Below are 27,628 nucleotides of genomic sequence, written 5' to 3'. Positions count from 1 at the left end.
GCAAAGCTCAGTGAAAAGTTTTCCGGTTGCCAGTGAAAAACGTGGACCAAATAATGTGTGGAGCAAAAAGTTTGAGCTCCGCGAAAAACATATTACGCTGAAAGCGTTTTCGTCACTGTTTAAGAGACTCGTGAATTCCTACTGCGATTTTAGGACAGTATTTACTAGTAAATATTTTAACAATTTGGGAAATCACGTAAATACTTTCGTTATTTTCCGAGATCTGGTCCAGATAACTGTATGTGTATAGGTATTTTTGTGTACCTGCATAAGATTTAAACTTTATTGTGGTGTGGTGGTACCTACATATATGTCTTATGGGATGTGACATGTCAACATTCCGATAGGTCCGCTGAATCAGCCGCAGAGTATAAAAGCTCGGTCACAAATGCGCGTTTTGAGAGCGTAGGCGGAGCGTTAGTGGAGCGCAATGATAGCGGTGCGCCTGACGAACGCTGGCGTTGCGCCCAGCATACGCCGGCGGGAACTAACGAGCGCGGATTGCGAGCGGAATGCGCGCGGATTGCGAGCGGAACGCCAGCGTTCGTCCGGCGCATCGCTATCATTGCGCTCCGCTAACGCTACGCTCTCAAAACGCTTTATGTGTGTCTTTCAGTCTTGGGGTTTGGAGGCAAAGCAATTCATTAAGGATCTGAGGGACAGAAGGTATGCAATTAGGAGTCCGAATCATATTTGGTGTGGTGTAGTTTTCATTGGCTATTCAGCGCGGTAACGACAGTGTGAACCAGTTGTATAACGGTTATAAAGGTAATTTTATTAATATATATTGTTTTAATAAAAAAATAATGCAGCCTGTTGAGATTATCATCATTGTTGTTTGCATTAAACGGGTTAAATAATACCAATCCATTTTGATCTAAATGACTACAGCTACACGACATGCTTTTGTACGCTTCCAGCTGCTAAAAAGATTTATTTTCTTAAACTTACGCATGGTTTTTAATTTAGAGTCAAAAAAAATTTAAACCATATCAAGTTGCGTTACATTGCCAACAACAAAATTACTTGTTTTCCCACATTAAACATAGCATTCAATTATTAATTTACTAATAGGGTTTTCTTTTCTTTGTATGCGGAATAAACGGTGGATTTTTGGAGTCGTTTCCATGGCAAACACAATTTAAAGTTCTACGGAATGTACATCTACCCAAAGTCTTTGGTTAGAATGAGCGCGGTATTTCTACAAACGACCGCTGAAGTTTTTAACTGCTGTACTGTAACGAAAGAATTCTTGGACAGTTCACCCATATTGGTTCCGTATAAGCTATATAGTTTTAGGTGACATTTATACCCATTAAATAATTACAATGCAGTGCAGAATCCTGTTTGTTTACATTAGATGCGTATACAGTTCGTCATGACTGTCGGTATTATTGCGATTGCCTCACTACTGAAGAAATCCTATATAGGTATATGTATCAAAGAAAGTGCTTATAGTATTGAATATTTTTTTTTCTTAAAATTAATTTACTACCCTCTGTATTATGATATTTGTGATGCCGTAACATAAAGTATTTAGTAGACATTAAATGGAGTATGTGTATGTAGCTCCAAAATAAGTAAATCTTATAATACGACTAGGGTGTAAAATATACTCTGTTAAATACAAATTGAGAATGCATATATGCATAAACCATCCTTGATATGTTAAACGCGTTTCAAATGAGTCAGCCGAATCATATTATGGGCTAGAATATTTTTGCACCCGATCTCCTCAGTACCCTAAAAGGAAGCGTGTTCTCTGCATAATACCGCAATGCGTACGCGATGTGCGAATACCGCTATATATATTATCCTTTATCTGCCTCGCGGGACGGGAGCGGTACGGACGCGGTTGGTTCTATTGGCTACTGAATTATCGTGAACCACCAGCGGTTAACTGGTTAATTTGGATAAGGTGCTAGGGAAATAAAGCTTATGTAAGGAAGGTTAACTTTGCGCTACGATGGAAGTAGGCGACCGCCGTAAAACCGCGTTTTCAGCTCAATATTCAATTTCCTAGACCGAACGAAGCAAAGTTCCTACATGGAACTTTACACAGCCGAGTAAAGGCATGTCGCGATGTTTTTAACCTAAACTCTGCTATAAATTTGTTTTTACTATCATCTGATTGACTGATTTTATATGTTTTTACATGTTTCGGCGGCTGCTATTCAACTTCAACTCACCAACAAAACGCCCGGGAGGCGATTGGTGATAGAAACCTGTTCATACCTCGGGGTCTACGTGAAATAGTCATTAATTAAATCCTCACAGAAAAGCTATCCGTAACACAAAGGGCACATTTTTGGTCCAAGCAACCGAATGGCTGAAATAAAAAAAGTGTAGGTAGTAAACGAGGAGGAGTTAGGTATAAATGCAATAAAAATTCTTTGTCTAAAAATTATGGCCCAGAACGGTAGGTAGACGACCGGACTCGATGTAAATTTAATGTTTGAAACAATAAACCTTTTGCTCAATTCAGAAAGTAGGGAAGGATATTTCTTGTTTTTGTGTGTACATTGAACATTGAAGCAGCGTAAATGTGTTAATTTTTATTTAATTTTTGTTGTTATAAAATGAGCAGTTGAATAAACAGGTATTTTGATGTTAGTCGTTTCTTTGTTAACTGGTCTAATTATATGACCATATTGCGATCAAGAAAATGTAGATCGTCTTAACACCCGTTGTGTACCAGCCATCAGCCTATATTTTTAAACGATACCGGAAAAGGTTCATCGTTATTTTCGTCGCCGTATAATACCTTTCTTGCGAGTTTTGCTCACGTGCCCATTTCGTAGAGGTTTTATCGTGAGCTGAGTTTTCTAAATTAGACTCTTTATTCTTTGTTACGATTCGTTGGAAATACATTTTTTGTGCTGATACTTGTAATTCGACCTTAAAGGAAATTATTTTCCTCTGTCGTTAGGCATATTATGAAATGAATAACTGAAATAGAGCGAATTTGCATATTTATCAGGGCGCCATAAAGTTTATCTTACGTCAGTGAAACCAGTCACTGCAGCACACATAATATTTTCATAGACTACGACGACCTTAGCAGTTTCAAAACGACATATTCGCTGAAGTCTTCATAACTTATTTTCTATTCTAAAACTAAAAGTTCCTCCGTAAACGTACACATTCGCGTACATTTCAATGTCTAACTGGTGGTTTCCGTACTAGTATAATTATACAGAATTAACCTAATTGGAATGTCAAACTATGGCTGCGTATATTTGCGTTTGCAGACCGTATGAAATTCGGTTATTGGCATGACAGAGACTATAATTATATTAGCATAAGCATAAATCCAAATTTATTCTTCACTTATTATTTTAAAGTCGGTTCTAACAATTATTTCCCCTGGGAAACTCATGTTTGAGTAGGACAGAATATTAATTTACTAGATTTATTTATAAAGCTTCATGTGGCGGGATTTTTAGGGTTCCGTACCAAAAAGGTACAAAAGGAACCCTTATGGCGCCGCTCTGTCCGTCTGTCTGTCCATCTGTCTGTCTGTCTGTCTGTCACATTATTAAATATCTCGAAAACTACTTATGCTATCGCTTTGAAATTTTGAATACTTATGAAAATCTACAAATTGAAAGTATTTTTTTTTAATGTATTACTATGAATTGCAGAAAATGGCGAAAATGAAAGGGGAGCAAACTGAAAATTTCAAGGAACTAGATCAAGTGTGGTATCGTTAGAAAGAGCTCAAACTGTACATATCAAATCTATTTTTTATAATTTTTTGGTTGTGGAAAAAAATGTTTTTTAAGGAAAATGTAAAAAAAAATACCCCCCCCCCCCCTTATCTCCGAAGTTTACCAACATAAGTTTATGAAATTTTCACCAAAAATGGCTATAATAATGAATATTACAGCAAAAAAATTAAATCGTACACGTATCTTGAAACCTTTTTTATTCATAAAAAACCTTTTAGATTTACATTTTCAATTTCAACACCCTTGCGGGTTTTAACTATAAAACTCCCGTGGGACTCATACATATTTAAAAATATTTTAAGCGGGTTACTCACGTATTAAGTCGATATAGCGTTCGACATGTTTCGGTTCAATTTCGAGAACCTTTCTCAAGAGTAGCGACACCCCGCCTTTACATGTCGAGAGCGCGACGCATACTGCGGGCGCTTGCTCGGTGCGCGCGGCTGCTGAGGACAGGCGCAGGGGGGGTCGGCGGCGCGGGCGACGTCACCGTGGCGAGATCGGAGCTACCCACTATGTTACTTTTGTCAAAAGCAGGATTGCACACAACACTAAACTTATTACGTCACTTGTTAAGGGTGCGTTTACACTGGGGACCGACGTAGTGCCTAGAACTGTTTTCCAACTAGGTGGCACCGACCAACCACTGTCACGATTGAAATTAGGATGACGACTAATTTCTATAGCTTCCCGTATTTTCCGCTGAACGAAGAACTTTTCTCGTGCCAGTACGGTTACCCTATCAAATCTTACATAGTGCGTCGTGTCCGAATCCAATACGTGTTCTGTCACCGCAGAGCTGTGGGTGTCCCGGCCCTTCATACTACGTATGTGTTCAGAAAGCCTTGTCGAGATGTTCCGGCCGGTCTCTCCAATGTATGACTTCCCATAGGAACACGGGATCCTGTACACCCCGGGAACATTTAAGGGCTCCTTGTCTTTTGGCGAACGCATCCATTTCCTGAGCTGCGTGTGAGGACGGAAAATCGTCTTGATGCTATATCTTCGGCGTAACAAGTGTCCGATCTTATCCGTCACTCCCTTGATGTACGGCGAGTATAAGGGCAGCCTTTCCACCGCCGGTGGTCGTGGCCCTTGCGGGTGTTTATTGTACCTGTATTTTTTAACAAAATAACAATGAAATTACCTGCTTTCAAATAGAGTTAGGTTAAAATCGGTTCATGCAATAAACAATTATTCCATAAAAATCATCTTCCATACTAGCTCGCGCGCATTAGTTCAATCAATTTGCCGATAGATGTCGCTGTACGTTGAATGCTCATTTCCTACATCGCGTTTTTCCCGATATAATCGTCTTTGCCTTTGGCTAGTCTGTGGTCAAGAGTAAGCCCATTTATAATAAAAAATAATAATAATAATAATGAGGTCGGTTCAGGAGCGTCCTTGCGACATGTTGTAAGTCGTAAACTATTGAAGTCGAATAGTCTTGATTTTATTTGGACGTTGTCTAACAATAAAATTGTATATTAAAATATTACTTGTTATGTGGGAAATTGAGTCTTGAGGGATTTAGTCAAATCTGTAGAGTTCTATGAATAACATTTTGATGATTATACTATTGAAAGTTTGTACGGAACCCTCGGTGAGCGAGTCCGACTCGCACTTGACCATTTTTATTTATTTATAACTTCACAAAGACATGAATAATACTGACATGAATACAAAGATAAGATAAAATGCTACTTTCCTGTTATAAAGTGTATAAACCTACTGAAAATGGTGTAAAAATAGGCATCTTCAAACAATTTAAATATACGCATGCATATCGCGATTCTCGACAGTGTAGCCGCCGCAAGCACTCATGGCTAATTAAGGGTCTCCATAAGTCTCAAGAAAATTTAACGTTTGTACCTTTAACAGACCGTCTTCCATAAACTTACTGAATTTCATAAATTACGAGTTTTGCCTTTTATTATTTTGTTTTAAGGAAACCAACGAACCTGGAAACCGTCTCAACATTATTAGTTTACGTAGTTAACTTTTCGCAAAGTCCCTAAAATCTTAGTAAGTGCCACTAATTGGACAATAACAAGAAGATACAAAATGCTAAATTTTAAACAATCAACTCATTTGCTACTGCATATGATTACATATCGTCACTACTTTTAAAAAATCTCGTATCCCATGCTTCTCCTCACAGTTAAAATGCAGTAAGTCTATATGCATTCCATACATACTTACTACAATTTTCTTTTCATTGACAGAAGAAGATACAAGTTTTTTAAAAGTAGTGACGATATTACCTAAGCCATTGGCCTCAAATTTGTCGCTTGCCGGTCGGAGGACAGAAAAATATTTTTCTTATTTATACATTCATGAACTATGAAGAGGATAGGTAACGACCAATTCTCGTGTGCTACTCTGCGGCGGCGCCACCATAATGAAATTCAACTAATTATATGTAAAAATGATGTTCGTAAGACGTACAGTATGTACGTATAATGTTATGACTGTACCTATAGCGTGAAACGAAATAATGGGCTTTTATTGTGGCGCCGCCAGGGAGCATACTCTGCAGCGGCGCCACTCAGTTCTCATAGATAGAAATGACATCATCTACTTTTTTCTCATGGAAATTGATGTACCAATGCTGTTTATTATGTACGTATTGAAAAAATCACTATAACTTAGTAAATTTATGTACCTTCAGTAATTCCGCATTCCGCCTGAACGGTATGAGCTAGTATGTAAGGAGGTGTGTCTACGGGTAAGCGAGAGGGAGATATGTTCTTTCCCGCTCGCTCCCGCGCTCGGCGCGTTTCGTTCTAGGTTTCAATAATTATTATTAAATTTATGCCCCTGTTGTACACTTTGCTTTTCACTTCGATTGCGAGAAATTAATTATATTTTTCTCGGCAATTTACACCACGAAATTGTCGTAAAGCGAAAGAACATAATAGGTAGGTACATAAGATAACCAATTCCCGCCAACTTTTTTTTCAACATGTGATCAGAGTTTCAGACGCTTGGTTTTTTGCCAAGTCAAACATTTTTTAAACGATAAGTAATCGAATCCTATTTTATTTTATTTACTTAATTTAATGACAGAAAATACGGAATTCTAATAAATTATAGCAAAAATAAAAGAACCTATCAAAGTTTTAAAGATAAAAATATAAAAGATAAAAGACATTTATTCATGAGCTTCATGACGATCACATAACATGTACGGACATGTACAGACATCAAACATAAAATGGCAAAGAAAAAAATGACATAAAACTGTTCATCACGAAATGGACCCAAATCAGCATGATGCTAGCCATGTAGCCAGCGCTGGCATTTCTGTATAAGTGAAAATGAAATGAAAATGAAAATGAAATATTTATGAAAATGAAATATTTATTTTTCAAGTAGGCATATTACAATGCGCATATGAACGTCAAATAAAGCTACGCCGGCTCTAACCCTACGCCTCAGCCTCGAGAAGATTTCAGTCCCCCTCAGTTGGGAGGGGGTATCCACTATGGGACCGGCAAGAAACTCGGCGGGCAACTTCTTTTCAAAACATTACATCTTATAATTAACATGCATTAAATAACAACATACAATTTAACATGCAAAAGTATTCATCAAAGAATATGAACAGACTAGGTACTCTATGGAAATCAATTTCAATAAATTATATTATTGCTTAATAATACGTCGTTCTTCTTCAGAGAAAACATATCAAATTGTCATAGAAGAAAAAGATAATATGAATCTCAATATCATTAAATATGTAATTTACCTACACAACATAAAATATAAAATATTTGATGTGCTTTCTTATCTGAACTGTGTCCTCTATACATAATACAATTATTTTAATTGCTATTCGTTTTTTGTAGTTTCTGGTTCGGGCCATGCATGTTTGTCTGTCAAATAGTCCTCGACTCTGTAATAAGCCTTTAACATCAATGATTTTTTTAAGTAGTTCTTAAGAGCTGGGAGGGGTAATCTCAAAGCAGTGTCAGGTAACTTATTATAAAAATGAATGCATTGCCCAACAAATGACTTCTGTACTTTACGGACACGAAAGTAAACAAACACACAAACTTTAAGTATAACAAATAAATTTCGTTTTCACTTCTCATGCTCGAAAAGTGCACCTTTATGTAGTGCGAAGACGACATAAAATCGCATTTTATATTCTAGAGCATAAAGTAGGTACAATTTTCTTCTAAGGCCGGCAACAGACAGTCTTAAAATTCATAATCTTAAAAAACAAGAGTGTGTGTGGACAGTCGCGAAATTATATGTAAGTGTAACTCCGTGCACTCGATCTGATTTCTGTACTGATTATGACTTTATCAAATTATGAATTTGAAGACTGTCTGTTGCCGTGCCGGCCTAAGACTAAGGTAATCGGTCTCAAGAGACAAACAGTTAAAACATATTGCACGCAATAAAATTGTGTAGGTGACAAAACTTTGATAGGTTCTTTTATTTTTGCTATAATTTATTAGAATTCCGTATTTTCTATCATTAAATTAAGTAAATAAAATAGGATTCGATTACTTATCGTTTAAAAAATGTTTGACTTGGCAAAAAACCAAGCGTCTGAAACTCTGATCACATGTTGAAAAAAAGTTGGCGGGAATTGGTTATCTTATGTACCTATTATGTTCTTTCGCTTTACGACAATTTCGTGGTGTAAATTGCCGAGAAAAATATAATTAATTCCTCGCAATCGAAGTGAAAAGCAAAGTGTATAACAGGAGCATAAATTTAATAATAATTATTGAAACCTAGAACGAAACGCGCCGAGCGCGGGAGCGAGCGGGAAGGAACATATCTCCCTCTCGCTTACCCGTAGATACACCTCCTTACATACTAGCTCATACCGTTCAGGCGGAATGCGGAATTACTGAAAGTACATAAATTTACTAAGTTATAGTGATTTTTTCAATACGTACATAATAAACAGCATTGGTACATCAATTTCCATGAGAAAAAAGTAGATGATGTCATTTCTGTCTATGAGAACTGAGTGGCGCCGCTGCAGAGTATGCTCCCTGGCGGCGCCACAATAAAAGCCCATTATTTCGATTTCGTTTCACGCTATAGGTACAGTCATAACATTATACGTACATACTGTACGTCTTACGAACATCATTTTAACATATAATTAGTTGAATTTCATTATGGTGGCGCCGCCGCAGAGTAGCACACCAATTCTCCATACAAACGTTATCCTCATTTACTCTGGATATTGATCACCAAAAAAAAGAAAATTACTGACAAGGCACCTAGTTACTACCTGTGTCCTTTCCAGAATAGCCCGTGGACAAGTTATATTATACCATATTAAATTTATTTTTTATCACAACTTATTATACCCACAGTAAAACCTTTGAAAATGACAGCGATAAGAAAATAAGTAAACCTTGTGCAGTTACTTGCAGTTCAAAAGAAAATTTAAAAATAAAAAACATTAACTCTCTAAAACGTAATACAAAACGCGAAACACGATGTAAACTTGTATTTAAATAAAAAGTATTTAACAAGCTAACTTAGGAGCATATATTAAAAATATTCATTAAGTATTAAAAAATAAAAGCAAAACATGTGTACCTACATATAATATTAAAAATTATTTGGTAAACGAATAACTAAGCAAAGATAAAACGTGACACAACTGAACTACATTTCTCGAGAGAAATGATTAAGTATACTAGTAACTTAATATTGCTGTACTTTTATGTTATTTTTAATGCCAAGCCAGACGGCAAGTATTTTGAAGAAGCGTTTGCAGTGTGTTCGTATAATAAATTGGCAAAGAATCTTATTTCATTATAACTAAACTAGCTTTTGCCCGCGGCTTCGCTCGCGTTAGAAAGAGACAAAAAGTAGCCTATGTCACTCTCCATCCATTATTCAACTATCTTCACTTAAAAAATCACGGCAATTAGCCGCTACGTTTTGCCGTGAAAGACGGACAAACAAACAGACACACTCACTTTCCCATTTATAATATTAGTGGTGGATAGGTATTAAGAGGGGGACGTAGGAAATTCGTGAAAAAGACAGTCCGCGTTTATCAAATGCTGTTCACATTTTTCAATAAAATAAAATGAAATAAATGTAATTAGTATCTTAAAGAGTATATCTACAATTTTTGACTATGCAGAATCTCCAGTTCTTAACAGTATAATAAATAAACCTACGGAAAGTTTACCTAAAATGAAAAAAAACGTATGCCAGCGTTTAGTAAACTTTGTTAAAAAAATTCAATGGTTTAGTCACAAATTTAAGTGATTCTAAAAGCCAGATAAATGAACTAGAGCTTTTGAGGTTTTATATATTTTTCCTCTTAAAGACAACAAAGTAATTATATCGTAAATGTATACTTTCGTAAAATTTTCATATATTCGCCATTTCTGTCAGAAATCTCCTTTGGATCAGATGCCGCGAGCGGCTCATTGGAAGCAGACGTGTCGCCGGTCGCTCCGCGTTGACGTTTAATTTTGACAGAAAATTATGTACGTACACGAAAAACCATACCAGTGTAAAACTGTGCTCAAAATAAATAGGGTAAATCAATAATGTCAAAGGGAGATCTAATCTCATTTCAAGTTTTTTTTTATTCACAAGTCGTGATCCTGATCCTACAAAAATATAACACATTATTAAAGAAAATAACAAACACAACCGAACGTGCATAAATGATTTCATTCTAGTTCGCTTAAATTAAAAGAAGTTTCATGTAATTTTACTCGTTGGAATAAATTTTCATTACGCTGGTATTAACAGTACGTCATTTTAAAATCATATGTGACAGTACCTACGTCAGACAAGGAAAGCTAGATGACACGTATTATCTTCTCTGTCTTTTTAATTCCTCAAAGAAGGTCAGTAGTTAACTATAAACTCAATATTATAACACCTTAAAAAAATATGAAGGGTCACTGACCTGTCACAGTAGTGTGAGTGAAGAGTGTTTGTGTGTGTAATGGGGAAATTTGACAGAATCTGAAAATTTTCCCTCCTCTACCCCCTCTTAAGGGGATCTTTACGATTTTCATCGATTTTTGACAAGGTTTGAGTTGAAACTCCCTGCACTACAGATAGAATTAAGTATAAGACAAACGACCATCGGTTTTTCAATCTTTTATCAAATTATCAAATTTTTTAATTTATAAGAGACATATTTTGAAAAACATGATCACTTTTTTCGAAATTTGAGTTTAGTGAAGAGTCCTACATACACGAAATCGACATGTTTGACTTTCCTAAAAATTCAAGAGAGATTTTAATTTTAAACTAATTAAATCAAAAGTTATGACCAAAAAACCAGTTTTTTGGCCTAAAATTAACAATTTCTAAACTTTGATGTCAAATATCACAGAAACAATGAGCTGTGGAGTAATTATGAGATACTATCTTGATTAAAGAAGATACCGTTAATATGATAGGCTTTAGAAACTATCATGATACCAACGGATTCCAATCGAAGATCATTGGCGCAGGTCTGCCCCTTAAGGCTCCTCCCGAGCTTGGTTCTTACATAATATTGATTGGAAACTGCAGGAACACTTGATTGCCAACCGTTTGCAGTCTCAGAGTTTCTAAGAGATAACCTCTGGTTCAAGTTTTAGTAACGATAATGTTACTTAGATATATTATGGATATTGGAAAGATCAAAGGGAATTCATTACCAAGTTTCATGCAGCTTTAATGAAACGAATAAGTAGACTGTGTTGGTATTAGTACTATATTGGTAGATTATATCACGAGGGAGCAAAATATACATAGTTACAGCGAAATCACACATTGAATCCTAAACACAACAAAGAGTTTTATAATCGAGTCCTGAGCGCGGTTAACAATTCTAGTATCTAGTATTAATTAAATTATTTAGTTACCTACCATTATTAAACACAGGCACGCAAGGTAACGCAATTCTGCGATCGTTTTGCGACTGACGCTGACGCCGAGCTCAAATTCGCATGAATATGAAGGACAAAATGCCTAGTCTCTGTGAATTGGACCGACGCCATGAAAGTTGGCACGGACAATAGTAATTTCCTAAAAATACACGACCGGAATGCTTATCAGCAGTATGTCTTACTTTTATTAATTACTTGTAACATCAATTTGTCCTGAATGTAGGTTGCGTTTAAAGCGTCAACAAACTGTTAGCCTGGCCCCGTAGCCGAATGGCATTCCTGCGACTTGAAACGCCACCGAAACGCCGCAGAAAAGTAGTCTTGCTCTGTAATCTCGGTGAAAACTATGCATTACTTCTTTTTGCTCTTAGTGACTAGGGCAAATCGTATATCATTCTCGTTTCGAGTAATATAAGGACGAGTTAATCATTTCTGAAAAAATCGTGCACCTTATCATACAAAAATAACGATTTGTCACTGTTCTGAACGTAAATGCATGCTGTTCTTATAGAAACACAAAAATCACTATATCTTATGCCTTTAATATTTGAGGAGTTCCCTTGACTTCTCCAGGATTCCATCATCAGAACTGGGTTATTGGCTAATCTGTCCTATGTTTTATTTGTTGATAATTGCCGCAATGTAACTGTAAATGCCATAACTTCCATACTTAATGAAATACATAAAAATTCATTATTTTGCTATAAAATCGTTATTTTTGTATGAAAATTAAATTATTAAATTAAATCATTTATTTCAGGCAACTTTAGTCCATAGATACACATATTCACAAAAGAAAAGAAAGAAAGAAAAGAAAATTACAATGAAAACTTAGGTACTTATATCAAATTACATTAAATTAAATCAAGGATATACATTTAAAACAATTTCACTGTGCACTGATGCACTGATGAATGAAAAGGTGCAACGATTTTTTCAGAAATGATTAACTCGTCCCTATATTACACGAAAATGATATACGATTTGCCCTAGTCGCTAAGAGCAAAAAGAAGTAATGCATAGATTTCACCGAGGAAACCGGCCCTTTCCCTTTGTCTTTGTCCCCACAAAGGGTAGTGACGTGCGATTTCATAACTATTGAGCTAAATCGGATCAGTTTCACCCAAGGAACAATTTTGTGAAGCAACATCGCCACAGGTAAAAGAGCAAAGTCGCTAGTCTTACTTATCGTTCAGGTCATCAAAGAGAAATATTGTTAGGGGAAAATGAGCATAGTTTGAAAATTATAAGTTCTAGCTTTATACTTCCATAGACATTTTTTTTTTTAATAGCCTATAGTGTGTCCCACTGCTGGACAAAGGCCTCCCCTGTTTTCCGCCACTCGTCACGGCTCTGTGCATACTCTCGCCAGCCGCCACAAAATGAGTCCAGGTCTTTCCGCCATCTCATCTTTGGTCTACCTCGGCCTCTGGTAATTTGTGGCACCCATTCGGTCGCTACCTTGGCCCATCTCTCCGGATGCATCCGACAGACGTGTCCCGCCCAATCCCACTTCAGCTTGGCTGCCTTCACACCAACATCTGCGATACCTGTTTTGGAGCGCAGCTCCGTGTTCCTTATGAGGGCTTTCGTGTTAAAAATAGTGAAATCGCAACCGAGCGCTCGATCATACCGTGTGTGGTATCAAATTAAAGGGCTTTGCGAGTAGTTTATAAATATATATCACATTATAGGACTTTTTCTACTTGGTCTAACAAAATATGAGAAAATGTCCAAAAGTGGTAATAATTGTACCGGTGAAGGCTCGTTTTCAAAAAATTGGCAAAAATCAATAATAGCAATTTATAATCACTAAGACATAACAGCAATTTAAGTAAACGTTGCTGATTAATTAAGTACAAAACTTACTTCGATGTGATGTAGATTTTCAAAGAAATTGTCACTTAATTTTAGGTAATTTCTGAAAAAATTGAATTCGCCTTAGGCTAGTTTACTCTTTTTCAAAAACTTAAAATAAAAATCTAGTCTGAAATGATTGTGGTACAGGATATACGAATTATAAATTTACCCGTTTTAATATTCAAAATTGTCCAAATTTTACAAATAAGATCGACTGATTCAGCTCTATACGTGCGTTTTTCTAAACGTGCATTAGAGAAAAATTCATAATTAATTTAGTAAATTAGTTTTCAAAAATCCAGTCTTATAAAAATCAAGATAATAATATGCTCTAACTGGAACTTGAATTAAATAAATCTATTGGATAACGGAAAGTGTAGTATTTCACCGACTAAAACTATCAATTTTACATTCTTTTGACGTTTTTTTTGAAAGCAGCCTTATCCGATCGATTCTACGGACTCCAAGTATGCTGCGCTCCATTGCTCGCTGGCAAATCTTGAGTCGGGACTTTTGGGCTTCTGTCAATGACCAAGTTTGGGCGCCATAGGTTAGGATAGGCAGGATACACATGTCGACAAGTCTGCGTTTTAACGCAATTGGAAGGTTACCCTTCATTAACGCCTTCATGGACCAGAAGTTCTTCCAGGCATTCTTGATGCGTTGATCCATAGACAATATTGTAGAGAATTTTATGAAAAATATACTTCTCCTAGACATCGTGATGATAGCTTTCACGGTTTTCATGGAAATATTAAAAAACTGAAATCAGGGATACAAAAGTGGGGGGAAAGAGGGGAAATATTGACACCTCGGCGTGTTTCTACTTCCATATTTTCTTATAAACAGCTATAAGCTATATACATGCCAAGTTTCATGCTTTCTGCCAGACCGGACTGTACATCTGGTTAAGAACAAAGCATTTTATAAGGTAAACCTAGTAATTTTACAGAATAAGATTATTTTCCAGTGGAAAATACATAGTAATAAAATGGAACGAACGAGATGAAAGGATCAAAGAACAAGATGAAACCAATTTTTTCATTAATTATATATTTTAGGATAACCTCATTAACATTTATCAAACATGAATCTATCTAGGTACATTATATACCGCATCCTACAGGTATAAGTATATTATACTCGTATATGTCGAAGTGAACGCCGCCTTGATTCTTTACTAACAATATGTTTAACCTAGGGCCGGTTGCATCAATCCGTCTGTCACCATTAAAGCGTTCGTAAAAAAAATTGTATGGGAAATTCCATAGACGTCTGCTGCCTGACGATGATGTGTCAGACAGCCTCACCGGTGCAAATAGTATTAAACGACAAACTTCGATGAAATTATTTTTTTACAGACGGGGTATCAAAATCGTTGCAAACTTAGCTTGGTCTATGATTATATTAAGTATCACAGATTATTAATAAGTTACTAACGTAATAGATCCTTCACTTACGCAACTATGGGAACAAATCAAATTATTTTTAACAACTATTTTGATTTGTGTTTTTTAAGTAGTCATACTGCTATATATAAATTAAAAATCGAAATAGGGAAGGTTGCGATCATTGGACCAGCACCTTGATTGGACCACTATAATATTTCAAAATCTAATCGTTCTAGACGGAATCCAGTAAGGTACAAGGTGACCTTGGGTTTCACCTTGGGCCACCTTGTAACCTCAGTCACGCCTAGCTTCTCGAAAAAGAGTGACGCGTCCAAGTGCGTTTCGAGCGCTGTTGAAGTTAAATTACGCGAAGGAATAAAATCACGAAAGTATAAATACATTTGCAATTGAATTTGTGTGTTGACGTATAATGTTTAAACATTTATTAATGAGCAAATTTACAACAGCAGTTTCCAGCCAATTGTTTCTCTATTTTTAAATATTTTTATTTGTGATATGATACCTAGTTGCTATCAATCAAATGGACCACCTGTGGGTTAGATCATCGGACCGGTTCAATCATGGCAACCTTTTTATTTTAGAATTATTAATACTTCACCTGTGCGCAAATAGACAATATGTAAGAAAAAACTAGTACATATGAAAATAGTATATATTTTTTAATTATAAAATTTGTGTAAAAAATATTTCATAAAAAAATATTTTTTGTCGATTTATATAAGTTTCCTTGATTGGACCATTGGTATAAATTTCCTAAGTCTATTGATGGCGACTTTGTGGTCCAATGAAGGCGACTCTGGTCCAAAGAAAGCAACAGCTTATGAAAAGTTGAAAACTTTTTCACGATTTTTCTCTAAATTTACTTTTTTTATTTTGAAGAAGGTAATTCATAAATAGATGTCAAAAATTACAACTTCTCAAACTAGTTATATTTTTTGACATAAAATCTATGAATTATAGAGCAGCGAAGTTAAGTGGTCCAATGATAGCGACCTTCCCCTAAGATGTCATATATTAAAGAAAAAATGACGGACACCACCATCCTTCACTTGCCTGCAAAACGACAAATACCTACGCTTTATTTAACTAATAACCTACTACGTAAAACTCAGAAGAATAGAAGACACGTGCCACGTAACGACACAGGCGGGCGCGTGGCGCCCCTCCGCCACTTGTTACCTCAAGGCTACTGCTAGCGGGTAGGTATTGGGTTGGCACAAAAGTAATGACACACTCTACAAAACTCTATACATTTCCTTTCTTAAGTTAATTGTTTTCGATAATATTCTAGTATGTTGTAGAACATTCTAGGTACTTCTAATGTGAGGGTATATAAAGCCGCCCTCGTGATTGGTTTAGTTAGATTGAAATAAAATGGACGAGCGACAAGTTCGAACACTTTACTTATACGAGTACTTGTTAGGCCACAGTGCGCGGGCTGCGGCTGACAATATCAACACTGCATTGGGCGCTGGAAGTACAAGCCATGCCACGGTGTCCAGATGGTTTGACCGTTTTAAATCAGGAGACAGGAGCCTTGAAAGTCAGTCACGCTCAGGGCGACCACCTGCATTCAATGATGACGATTTACGCCGCGAACTACAGTCGAATCCTGATGCTACTACTCGTGAATTAGCGGAAGCACTTAACTGCAGTCACCACGCTGTGGAATACCATCTGCATGAGCTTGGGTATCGAAAAGTTTTGGCTCGATGGGTACCGCACATCCTTACCGACGCCAGTAGTGCAGTCCGTGTCGCCATCCGTCAATCACTTTTGCTGCGACCGCGACGTAAAGAGTTTTTGACTGATCTGGTTACGGGAGATGAATCATGGATTTATTATGAGAACGATACACGTCGTGCTTTTTGGCTGCCTCGAGAAGAAACGCCATCAACTCAACCGAAGCTGAGTCAAAAGAACCGCTTAAAAGTTTTGCTTTGTTGTTTCTGGGACTCGCAAGGCATGCTGTTTCATGAAATGAAACTGTAAACGCTAACAAATATTCAACACATATTTTTGTATTGTAATAATAATAAAAAATATAAAACGTAAACCAAGTGTCTCATTACTTTTGTGCCAACCCAATACTTAACGCGCGACCGCAAGCAAGTGACGTAGGCCTGACAGTCCTTTAATCCTGTGTCGAGAAATGGCAGTCTATGGCACTGTGACTACACATTTTACTTTGACAGTAATACTCTATATCTCGATCCTCTTTGCTAAGTATTATTAATTTATTATCCTTTGCATATTTTACACAAATTTTAAACCTGCGTTTCATTTCAGCTGCATAATTGGACCTGGGGCGTACGCTCGCTTTGTATGACTTTCAAACGTAACAAAGGACATCACTGGTAGCCCGTAGGGTATTATTTTGAAAAGCGTCTGCCATCAGCAGTCATGTGCTTCAAATGTAATTAACCCTTCCGCTACTTAAAAACTACCAACTCGCGATTCGCAGGATCCATTTTGGAGTTTTCTCATTCTGAATTATGTAGGGTAAACTCGGCTCATTCGGTGACACGCCTAATTCGGTGATACAAGTTTTGAAGCACTATTCCGAAAGACGATTTTTAGTTGATTCACCGAATTAGGTATGTCACCGAATGAGGCGAGTTTACCCTACAAAAAAATGCGAATAACATTTTCATTAAAGGTTCAACTATCTTTATTCTTTTCTCCGTTTTCATCAGTCCGCCAGAAAGGCCGCTGCGCTAAACGAAGTTATTGCTTCCCGGCTCCGCCAAATAGAAAAAGAGCTGTGTTTACTCTTTGGGCAGTAAATTAAGAAATGTCTCAGATCTCATATATGTAATAATCTACTAGTTATTATAGAAATCACGAAAAACGTACCTACGGAAGTTTTGGTTTAGTTAGTTCAATGTTCATACTACTTAATTATTAAAACTAACACGATTTTCACTCACCTTTTTAAAGCGCTGTTCAAGTTCTTATCAAAACTAAGTCAAAACCATAACTAATTCTTAACACTGAATGGGCCCCATCTCGCTTATTACTTATTACGTGAAACAAGGCGAAGACTTGAGAATACCAACCGAAATGCCGGTCTGGTATCTAAGTGTTCCAGTTATTGCGTAGGAACCCTTTAGCTTGAGTGGAATTCTTGTAGTATCTTATTAATTAGAACTTTTAGTGTAACAGGCTAACTGCGTCCACTTTTCGTAATAATCGTACATTTGATTTGAAAACGAATAATGTTGATTGATAAAACAAATAGCTCACATCTGTAATTTCATTATAAAATAAACAAAATTCCATAACGTGGATTCTATTATAACTTAGGTCTTAATTCTCTAAACTGGTTACATAAAAGAATAAGAGTAAAATGTATTGTTATCCAAACACGCAAAAATATACACACGCAAGAGTTTACCTTCGATAAGTAGGTACTTTTTTATCAAGGTTAGGCCCAAATAATATGGATAACTATAAAAAAACTGTACGACAAAGTTTCGGGAAGCATTTCTTACAGCACGAGAAATAATTAAATAGACAGCGCTGACTAGCCGGCATATTATGCTTCCAATTTTATCACTTATCTCTGCGGATAAAGTATCCGTCACGCTTTAGCAAGTATGTCAGTGTGAGAGTGACAGATATCTTATAACGTAGATAATATGTGATAATATTGGAAGCATAATACACCGGGTGGGTGACAAAAACACGATAATCAAAACGAATAGAGGTTGAAATGACGTCACAACACATGAATTGTGATAATAGTAAAATTGGCCTCGTTTATGAAAAAACCTTATTTCCGAGTTATTTTACCACGTAACTGTAACACTAGAATTATTTGAAAAGAATAAGTCACGCGAGCTAATTTTATTATTAGGCACTTTAGTTGGTTAAGAATTATTAGGGTACTGCGAAAGATTGGCTTGATTTTGACTACGGAATATTACGGATTTAGCGAAGAAGAAAATAGTGATTTTATAAAAAACTATTTTTTGACAATTTTGCTGTATTACATAACTGTATTGTCGTTGAGTAAATATTTATAATATATTTAAGAAATGTACGTTTAATTATTGATTACCGTCATTACATTAGAAAAAAAGGCAAATTCAAAATATGTAGGCGGGAATGTTTATCGTCCCGTATAACAGTTAATTTTCCGTTTTAGTATTAAGTAGCCTATTAGGTAGGTTTTATTAGGGGCTACATAGCCATGTATGGAGTAAAATCTATAAGTACGTTTTTCTACTTGTCGACTGTAATCTGTCAATTAGGACACCACAGACTAAACTATAAGTGCTAACTTTTCAGTGTTGGATACTCTATGGCAGTTCCGACTCAATTATAATAAGCTCATTATAGTTGACTTTAGTTAACTGTAATAATTTCAAAAATAGAACTTCATACAATTTCTATACTAATTTGCGATACCTGGCAAATTTTCCTGCATCTGAATCACATTTCTTTTTATCTGTCGCGTTATCGGCCAATCAGAGACGGTTATTACAAACAATTGGTTGCTAGGTAATTCGATGTAGATACAACGGTGAACGACGCTATTAACATTAATTTTAACTTGCATGAATGATGATATTTCTGTCCACTGATGATGAAGATGATGACTCGTAGAAAAAGTATTGTATACAATAGTGATATAATTAAGCTTTTCACTCTCGTACCTTACTAGGCCACTCAGCAAGCTTCGTGGCCTAAACATGGTACTCGACTGAAAAGCTTTGTATTATATCACGATTGTATAAAATACTATTATATTTATCTGTTACCAATTTATATGCTGGACATTGGACTGAAATTCTGTTGATCACAATATGAGTACCGAGGCATTGCAAACAAACCCGCAATCACTGTTCATAACGGCTAATTATGTATAGCCAATTTTTTTTTTCTACTACGTCGGTGGCAAACCAGAATACGGCCCGCCTGATGGAAAGCGGTCACGGTAACCTATGGACGCCTGCAACTCAAGGAGTGTCACATGCGCGTTGCCAACCCATTAGAAACTTGTACACCCCTTTTTGCTGTGTTAAGTAAGGGGATTTAAATTCATTCCACTTTTAACTGCCACTAAGTTAACTTACACCAGGACAAAAGAGAATCTGTGAATCTGTTAGCCAATATTATTAAATCATTTAAAGTTTAAACCTAAGTGGACTTTACTGAGATAAGTATTCGGATGAACCTAGTTCCCAGCTCTGTTTTAATTAAACTCTGCTCTGTGTTCGTGGCCGAATGCACAAACGCTCACGATAATAATATCTTTCGTAGCTATCTATCTCTATCGCTCTTGCGTAATGTCGCGACAGAGCCAGACTACCTTTCTGCGGCGTTTCGATTTCGTTTCGCGTCGGAGAAATGCCATTCGGCTACGGGGCCAGTGTGTGTAGCCGAATGGCACAAACGCTCACGAAACGAAACGCTCGTAGATGTCTATCTCTATCGCTCGTGCGTATTGGCGCATCTCATAGCGAAGAGTCATATATCAAGATATTGGTCGTGACTCTTCGCTATAAGACCGTTCGCCGAAACGACTATCGGGACAATGATCGTTGAATCGATGAAATCAATTAGAGATAATATGCCCGAGTGACACTCCGGGGCGGCGGCATGCTCGAGAAATGTCGACCCACTACGAATATTTATTTATTACTAGCTTTTGCCCGCGGCTTCGCTCGCGTTAGAAAGAGACAAAAAGTAGCCTATGTCACTCTCCATCCCTTCAACTATATCCACCTACAAAATCACGACAATTCGTCGCTCCGTTTTGCCGTGAAAGACGGACAAACAAACAGACACACACACTTTCCCATTTATAATATTAGTATGGATCATTATGCCAATATAGTACCAGTTTTATCCCTTACCACTGCATTTTTATTGATATTACCGACTAGGAAAAAACCTGGAAATAATCGAAATCGCCCCGAAAACACCCACATATTCCGAGCAAATTCATATTTTATCATGTCATTAAGCGTGAACCTCCTAAAAAATTGGAGTAGATAAAAACACCACTTTACATGTTAATACGTCTCCCGAGCACTGAGTCGAGATTTAGAGACGGCGGTTAAGGGCTCTTCAAAAAACATGAAGAAATTTAAATGGAACGTTTTGATAATAAAACAAATATTCTAATTCTCTGAGGCGTTACTACATGTACTTAGTTAAAAAAAAACCGTGTATCACATTATCTGGTAGAACTTTAAAAATTAGAGAATATTTTTAATCGTAAATAATTTTGGGTCACTTTGTTCAGAAATGTTCGAAAATTAGGGAGTCTTTAAGCAAAACGTGTAATATAAAGTTTAATTCATTATTTGCTGCTTTAAAGAGGCACGCGCTTCAGGTTTCCCTCCCCTTATGAGTCTTACACGCAAGTTGCGCAACATCTATATTATGATTATGACCCACATTCTCGCGCTTCGCTAAAATCCTCTTGGATCCTTTTTTTTCTTTTATTTCTTAAATTCGTCACCCATTCTTTATTCGTCACTTTCGTGAGTAGCCTTTGTCGTCTTCATGCATATATGCATGTGATCATCTGATCATATATGTTGTTTGTCTTTTTCCTATTATATTTTAGAGAATTAAAAAAAAAACACAAAAAAAGACAAAAAGGTCTCTTATACGGATAAGTTCGCCTTTGCTCGCTTTTTATATACACCGGTCAAATCTTACATGAAAATCGGCTAAAAAAACAAAGTGTGATGTAAAGCTGGATTTTTGGTATGTTATTTAGAGTCCTTGGGGGAATGTAAGACTACATTTTGCAAGCAAAAAAAAAGTGTGCTAACTTCGTAATTTAAAAAAAAAAGGAAAAAAATCGGACATTTTTTGATCTTTGTTTTTTTATTAAAAAACTATGCGTTTTTGGTCAAAAGTTGCTTTGTAATGTTGAAAGCGCATTAAATTTCAAACAGTTTGACATCTTTTTTATCAATATCCATCAAATAGTTTTCGAGATATGAAGCGTCAAAAAAGGTTAATTTTTGACGCATTTATAAAATGTAGCGTTTTGCCAATATTTTTAAACAAATATCTGCAAAATACTTCATGATATGATATATATTGCAATATAACATTGTATAAAATTTATTTTGCTTTAGTTTTAGTGCAAATAAAGGTCAGTAAGACGAATAGTTACTTTGGTAAACAAAAAAAAATCTATAAATAGAGAAGCCAAGAGTCTGGTAGATTGGTTAAGGTAAAATAGTTTACGCTAAAAGTTTTAGGTTGAAAGTGCTATCTATTCGATCTTACTTTCTTTGATATCCGTTTATCTGAAAAAATTGTCTAAGCTAACTTTGCATCGATTTGACTATTACTAATGAAGAAATAAAATACAGTAAAATTTTAAAGTTTAGTAAATTAGAAAAATAAAACAGAATTAGTTACATTTTACTTTTCCTTTTTGAGGGTCCTGGTTCTGCATCTTGATGGCACAACTCCTGTAGTGATAGAAAGTCCACTTGAGTTGTATTTGACCACCAATTGCTGTGGAATAAACTACGGGAACGGAAAGCGCCCACGCCAATTATTAAGATACTGGAGAAGTGGTATTCCCAGCAGAAGAACGTAGTAAGATGGAAGTCAACTCTGTCCACAGCCAGCGGGCTAAACTGTGGCGTGAGACAAGGAGGCAGTATGTCTCCGGCTCTCTTCAGCGTGTACATGGATGGGCTGTCGCAGGCTTTGACCAGTACCGAGGTTGGCTGCTCCATCAATGGACAAATGATAAATCACATCGCATATGCAGACGATATGGTCCTACTAGCACCATCTGTGGGAGCTATGCGTAAATTACTTGCAGAATGCGAGAGATATGCCAGCCAGCATAACATGAGATACGATCCGGACAAGTCTGAATTTATGCTCATGGAGGCAGCACATATGCCCACACATGTACCACCTCTTTTGCTTGATGGAGTTCAATTGCGGAGAGTACACGAAGTCAAATATCTTGGCCACATCTTGTTGTCCAGTTTAAAAGACCAGGAGGACATAGAAAGGCAGAGGCGAGCCACCGCAGTAAGGGCAAACATGTTGGCTAGAAGATTCGCCAAATGTAGTGACAGCGTTAAAAGACAGCTGTTCCTCAGTTTTTGTACAAGCGTGTATACTGTCGAGTTATGGTCCGACTACACCTGCGCGGCTGTGAGAGACCTGCGCGTGCAATACAACACATACTATGTACTGATATTTCGTTAAACGGAGAATACTATGATTCGGGCACGTCCACGACAACGCTCGTGAGATTACATCGATGTTATTGACCCTCAGTGATATGCTTTAAAAACCAGTCCGTACAAGAAGAATTTCGGAACAATCTGATTCAATTACTTAATGAGGGTTTTCTACTCGTAAATATTTTTTCCGCCAAGCGGCGATCCTGTCTTTCTGACCGTAAACTTAACTTACTAAATAAATGTTGATTTGATATACGCAAATATGTGTCTGAGTAATACTTGAACAGCTCCCAAATAATAATAATTCGTTCTCCGCTACGCCTCCTGTAAATATATGTAAACTAACCCATTTGGCCATTACTATCCACCGATTATTTCTGATCCAGTTATACTAGACTTATGATATAATCCTATTTTTTAAATAACTGGCACTCTTTTGGTCTTAAATGAAAGCTAGTGAAATTTTCTACATCTTTATTTTACAATTTATGTAATAGACTGAGTTGTTTTGCTGATATCTGTCTCAAAATATTAGCAAAACGAATATTTTAATAGAAAGGGAAAAATGCTCTTTTTTTGACGCTTCATATCTCAAAAAATTATTGACGGACATTGATAAAAAAGATGTCAAACTGTTTGGAATTTAATGCGCTTTCAACATTACAAAGCAACTTTTGACCAAAAATGCATATTTTTTTAATAAAACGGCAAAAACCAAAAAAAGTCTGATTTTTTTACTTTTTTTTTTAAATTACGAAGTTAGCACATCATTTTTTTGCTTGCAAAATATAGTCCTACATTCCCCCAAGGACCCCAAATAACATACCAAAAATGCAGCTTTACATCACACTTTGTTTTTTTATTTCTCTTTTTGACCAGTGTAATACGTCTATTTCTGAAAATTATAAGTATGTACCTAAACCTTTTGTACACAATAAGGCGCTTACTTATTCGACCACTGCTAAAATAAGCAAAATGTAAACAATAAAATATTAACTATAAAACTCCCGTGGGGTTCAAACACCTATTTAAAAATAAATGCTAACTCTTGAAAAGTGGTGTTGTTATATTTTTAAATAAATATGTTTAAAGACCACCTACACTGATGAAAGAATGGACGACGAAAGCAGAATTCCAAAAAAGGTTCTTGAGGCAGTCTGTCATTTTTACCAGTGAAATATGAGGGTCTAAATAGCCATGGAAAAATAATGCCATGACATGAGGTGGGGTCCGTACCCTGCCATTCGATCTTGAAAGTCATTTTTTTAGTTTTTCGTAAATAACTCGCAAACGGTGGCCCACAGCAAATAAATATGTTAAACAGAAAATATCTACATAAAATTTCCTACAAGAAAGGTTATGTACGTTTTTTCGATAGGATCAATATATACATGGATAATTTAGTAAGAAAGTTTTTTTTAATCGATTACATGCTCCGTTTTTCGTCAATACCTCGTAAACGGTGGCCCACAGCAAAAAAATATGTTAAACAGAAAATATCTACATACAATTTCCTATAAGAAAGGTTATATAACTTTTTTCGCTAGGATCAATTTTTTAGTTGGAAAGTATTTTTAAATAGATATTTGAGCCGTTTTTTGTTGATAACTCAAAAACGGTGGCTCACAGCCAAAAATAATGTGAGACAGAATTAATCTTCATAATATTTTCTACAAGAAAGGTTCTATAAGATTTTTCGCTAGGACCAATATTTTAGTTGGAAAGTATTTTTAAATAGATTTCATGGGCAGTTTTTTGTTAATAACTCGAAATCGGTGGCTCACAGCCAAAAATAATGTTATACAGAATTAATCTAAATAATATTTCCTACAAGAAAGGTTCTATAACATTTTTCGCTAGAATCAATATTTTAGTTGGAAAGTATTTTTGAATAGATTTCATGGGCTGTTTTTGTTAATAACTCGAAATCGGTGGCTCACAGCCAAAACTAATGTTTCACAGAATTAATCTTCATAATATTTCCTACAAGAAAGGTTCTTTAATATTTTTCGCTAGGATCAATATTTTAGTTGGAAAGTATTTTTCCAACTTCCCGGACCGCCGGCGAGTCCATCAGGGACGCTCCGGGCCTTAGGCCCTACGCGGAGCTCGGCCTTCGGCCTTCACTCGGCTCCGAAGCTCTACCGTTGAGCCTTCGGCCCGCCGGTTACGCTTGTTTAAGACACTTTTGTAAGGAAATTGTATGGGAGCACTTTATGCCCGCAGTGAAATTACTTTGATTTGGCCCGGGTGGGAGCCTAAAGGTGAGCCCCGTTCCTGCGGCCCTCCGCGGGGTCGGCCTTCGGCCTCCCACCCTGAAGCTCGCCCTTCGGGCTCGCGAAGATACTTGAAAAAATTATTTTGCCATAACGGCGGCCATCTTGGATTTTCGAAAAAAATTTTTTGACATTTGTATTCTAGGGACCCATACCTCTCCGCATGCAAAATTTCAGCGCGCTCGGACCAACTTGAAAAAAAAAAGTCGGCCATTTTGAATTTTTTTGATGCAACTTTTTTCTACTCGGGCTCCTGTATGACATTTGATCGAGCACCCCCCGGCTATCTCTTACGGTTTAAAATAATAAAAGATATGAAAAGGGGAAAGTCGCCCGGTCACGATCACTTAAGTGTCGGGCATCTGCTGTTTGCTGGACCTCACCTGCCCCGCATACTGGCAATGTTCTTTAACCTTTGTATATGTCACTCGTACTTGCCATCTGATTTGACCAAAACCATTGTAGTGCCTATTGTCAAAAATAAAACGGGTGACATATCCAATAAGGCTAACTATAGGCCTATATCGTTAGCGACAATAGTGGCTAGGGTGCTCGACGGCTTGCTCAATGTACAATTGGACAAATGTGTAATGTTACATGATGCTCAGTTCGGCTTTCGACCTGGTTTATCCACCGAAAGTGCCATCATCTGTCTAAAGCAAGCCGTTGAGTACTACACACGAAGAAAGACACCTGTGTATGCGTGTTTCCTCGATCTATCCAAAGCCTTCGATCTTGTTAACTATGATTTATTGTGGAAGAAGCTTGACGAAGTGCATTTTCCTATGGAACTTACGCGCATATTCAGATGTTGGTATGGTGGCCAGCGAAATTGTATTCGCTGGGGTAGTGAGTTGTCGGACGAGTATGGTCTGGAGTGCGGGGTGCGGCAGGGGGGGCTAACCTCACCTAAGCTTTTTAATTTGTATATCGATGCCCTGATTGGTGAGCTCAGCAGTACACGTGTCGGTTGTCATATTGATCGGGTTTGTTTCAATAACATTAGCTATGCCGATGACATGGTACTGTTGAGCCCATCGATTGGCGGTCTGAGATTGCTTATTGAGAGGTGTGAGGTATATGCCCGTGCGCATAACCTTAAATATAATGTGACCAAAAGCGAATTTATGGTGTTCAAAGCGGGAAGCAAGTGCCCATCACACATCCCACCCATTCGTTTGAATGGCATGCAGCTGAAAAGGGTTTCATCATTTAAATACCTTGGGCACTTGGTAACCGACGATTTCCGTGATGACGCGGACATTGAGAGGGAGAGGAGAGCGTTGGCCGTCAGGGCCAACATGATAGCTCGCAGGTTTAGCAGGTGTACAGCGCAAGTGAAAATCACATTATTTCGAGCTTTCTGTACATCGCTGTACACCTGCAGCCTGTGGACTCGGTACACGCAAAGGACGTTTAACGCCATGCGCGTACAATATAATGACGCGTTCAGGGTGTTGTTGCGGCTGCCGCGGCATTGCAGCGCGTCCGGCATGTTCGCGGACGCGCATGTGGACGGGTTCCATGCGACGCTGCGTAAGCGCTGCGCCGCGACGCTGCGCAGGGTGCGCGATAGCCGCCACAGCCTCCTGAGCGTAGTTGCTGAGAGATGGGACAGTGGCCTCATCAAGCACTGGTCCTCTCTCCACTTATCTCTAGTACCTAAGTTAGTTATTTAAGATTATTTTTAAGTTAACCATAGTTTTATGTTTTAGGTTAAGTTATACTAACAAAATATGGACCTTGTTTGTCTGAAATAAATGCATTTTATTTTATTTTATTTTTTAAAAGTTGCAGTACAAAGTGGATTTTTTTTTCCCATTTGTAGCATTTTTCAAATTTTTTTTATATCATTCTAATCTAGACCCTAGAGAGATTCTATGACCAAAATTTGAGCACTCTAGGATAAACTTGAAAAATCGACAAAAAACAAGTCGGCCATTTTGAAAAAAAAATGGCGGCCTCAAAAACTGCCCAGGGTCCTCTATGACATTTGGTCGAGCACCCCCCCAATATCTCCCCCCGTTTAGCCAGGCCGTCCAACATTTTTTGACCCAAGAGTCGCAGACCAGATTCCATATTTTTCCCACATGTCTCCCTGCTTCTTCTATACAAAGACACTTCGACCGTCGAAATCGGTTTAGCCGTTCTCCAGATATAGGGAGAGGTTAGAAATCAGTGGGGTTGCAGCTATATATAAGACCGTATGCCTGTTTGCCACCCACGGGATCAAGATTTGTTAAGTCGCAGTATACAGCATTTCTCGGAACT

At 37.1% G+C, this 27,628-nt stretch overlaps 1 protein-coding gene across 3 annotated transcripts in view; it reads right to left on the bottom strand.

The window, feature by feature from the left end:
- Nucleotides 1-27,628, bottom strand: part of LOC125236258 (lachesin-like) — a 177,525-nt gene that overhangs the window by 47,335 nt on the left and 102,562 nt on the right. Inside the window, exon 1 of one of the 3 annotated variants that reach the window (XM_048142976.1) lies at nt 11,600-11,672. The exons of 1 other annotated variant lie outside the window; for it this stretch is intronic. The gene's annotated coding sequence lies outside the window, so the exon portion shown is untranslated. Of the gene's footprint in view, nt 1-11,599; nt 11,673-27,628 lie in introns of those variants that run through there. One more of the 3 variants, XM_048142967.1, reaches the window with a different exon arrangement.

The sequence above is a fragment of the Leguminivora glycinivorella genome, chromosome 2 (genome assembly GCF_023078275.1).
Source record: "Leguminivora glycinivorella isolate SPB_JAAS2020 chromosome 2, LegGlyc_1.1, whole genome shotgun sequence".
Lineage (NCBI taxonomy): Eukaryota > Metazoa > Arthropoda > Insecta > Lepidoptera > Tortricidae > Leguminivora > Leguminivora glycinivorella.
This window is presented reverse-complemented; position numbering and strand designations above follow the sequence as displayed.